Here is a 2,500-nt window from a genome sequence, read left to right as displayed (position 1 = left end):
TTATTTATTTTGTTTATTCATTCATTTATTTTTTTACACATAGATGGCCCCAGGAGTGCTTTATCAACAAGAACTTAATTATGAGGTCTACCTGACTTCATTTGTTTTACCCTGTTCCTTTATTAGCTTTATTATCATCATCTACAGAACTATTATTACAATGATGAAAACAATAATTATGATAATGATAATGACGACAATAATGATACTAATAATAAATATGATAATGATCATATTATAAACAAAAATTGCCGTAATAAAAAAAATCAAGGATTGGAGGTATATAATAAGTTAATTAGGTCTAGCAATTGTCTTGTTGGTAAATAAGCATCTGTTGGGCCATCTTATGAGGGGAGGTAGTGGAAGTGGGCAGTGCATGTATACATTCACTTTTGGAATCAGTGGGTTAATACAGATAAGACTACCTATATATTAATTGAGGGATCCCCAATTTGTTAATCATTTAGAATATGTATTATTTTTTATATTTTCATGAAAAATCAGGCAGTTGGTGTTTTTTTCTGAATTAATGAAAGGCATGCCGATTTTTAAAATGTAAAGTATTCATAGATGTTCATATTTGAGTCATAGTTCTGATATTGAGCTTGGTTGTTTTACTTAGACAAGTGCACTTGTTGAGAGCCATATTGCAGTTGAGGAAAGAAGAAGGAAGTTAGCTTAATTTGGAAGTTGCTGTTCTAAAAGCCAATAATATATATCATGAATATATACGGGATACATTACTAGGACATTGATTATTTCTAGCATTTTCCAAGCTTGAACTTGAAGCATTGTCACAAGATTAAAAAAAAAAAAATGACTTAAGGCATGAGATATTAAATTTTTGCATTTGTCTTTCCACTTGCATATATCTTTTGAATGGTTATTTAACTGCAGGATGTAGCTATTAAAGCTATTAAAGTCAAATAAATTTAGTTTCAATGTGTAAAAGAAATTGGGACACTGGTTTACCAGAATCTTCATTTGAATTTTCTCCTGGACTTTATTAAGCTATTCTTAAATTATGCTATGCTACGGGTTTACATACTACTTGCATTTGGAATATGTATATGTTTATGCATATATATCTATATTTTTCTTAGCAGTTAATTTCACAAATGTTGCATCAGATATTACTGCTTGAATGTGACATTGCTTGCAATAATATATTGTGTTAAAGTATTGCAAATAATTAGGTTGAGACACGTTTGTAATTCTTTCATCTTTTAGGCATGTAGGAATTTGATGACATTATTAGTTGCCTTTTGTTTTTAAAATAAATCTAGTTAGAAATGAAAGTAAATTCATCACTTGTATCTAACTCATTAGTGTATGCTCTGGAATTTATTGGGAATGATATCAACTGTTTCCTTGTGTTCTCATGTTGTCATTTCATTAGTTGCACAATTAATAGTGAATGAACTAGCTAATACCCAAGATTAGGATTAAAGCAATATGGCAGAATGGTATAGGTATCAGAACATGTTTGAAATTATGGCATAGATTGTGTTAAAATCCTGGTCCTCGTAATAACTTTGTGTTTCTAGTTTTAAGTTTATGAGCAAATACAGAGCCTCAGTAATATCACTATGCAAAGGTCGGGTAGCTCTTCTTTAGTGCACTTGGCCATATTGGAAAATTTACTAGAAGAAAAAAGCATGATTAATGATGGTAGACAACAGCTGCTTTGATTTTAGTACAAATAGTGAGGCTCTGTATGATTTTTTTTTTTTGCTTGTTTTTTACTAGGCAAAAAAATCATGTATTATAAGGAAGATAACTTCATTCACTTTTCAGTTAATAGGTTAATTTTTACTAGAAAGAAATTTTTTACTTCAAATTTCAGTCATAATTGTCTTGTTGAATCTACAGCTTTGTTGCTTAGCTCTTTGTTATACATTATATTGTAATTGATTGGTATGCTTACAAAATGCTATTTTTTTTTTATATAGATAAAGGTTTAGTGTTGTGAATGAAGAAATACTGATGCTGAACAATATAAAAGATTTTCCATTTTAAATTTGCTTCTGAAAAACAAATATTTTGCAAATTTCACCTACACTTCTTTAACAATCTTTCATAATTATGAAATTTATGGGATTGAGTGCGATTGTTATCTTTGTGTCAAAGACTAAATTAAACCATTTAATTTTTTATGGCTGGCAGATATTCTGTCACTTCTCACCTGATACGATTTGATTTGATATGTACAGCACCACGTGTCTGCTGAGGGAGTTGCCGATCTGCCAAATATCCTCTGTACTCATTCTCTCTTGTCACTGCCACATGCGTCCCATACTGTCATTAGAAAATGTATCATCATCTTTACATTCTTGTCTGTCTCCTTTTCATTCTCAAGATTAGTACATTCAGTTCTCTCTCATTCTCTCTCTCTCTCTCTCTCTCTCTCTCTCTCTCTCTCTCTCTCTCTCTCTCTCTCTCTCTCTCTCTCTCTCTCTCTCTCTCTCTCTCTCTCTCTCTCTCCCCCCTCTCCCTCCCC

At 31.4% G+C, this 2,500-nt stretch overlaps 1 protein-coding gene across 19 annotated transcripts in view; it reads left to right on the top strand.

Moving 5' to 3' along the window:
* The window catches only part of LOC122258043 (serine/threonine-protein phosphatase 2A 56 kDa regulatory subunit delta isoform), a 55,752-nt gene that overhangs the window by 13,299 nt on the left and 39,953 nt on the right, over positions 1-2,500 (top strand). The gene's annotated exons all lie outside the window — the stretch shown is intronic.

The sequence above is a fragment of the Penaeus japonicus genome, unplaced genomic scaffold (assembly GCF_977035675.1).
Source record: "Penaeus japonicus unplaced genomic scaffold, GWHDUDI00000001_assembly GWHDUDI00000005, whole genome shotgun sequence".
Taxonomy (NCBI): Eukaryota; Metazoa; Arthropoda; class Malacostraca; order Decapoda; family Penaeidae; genus Penaeus; species Penaeus japonicus.
Note: the sequence above shows the minus strand (reverse complement) of the source record. Positions and strands in the feature narration are given on the sequence as shown.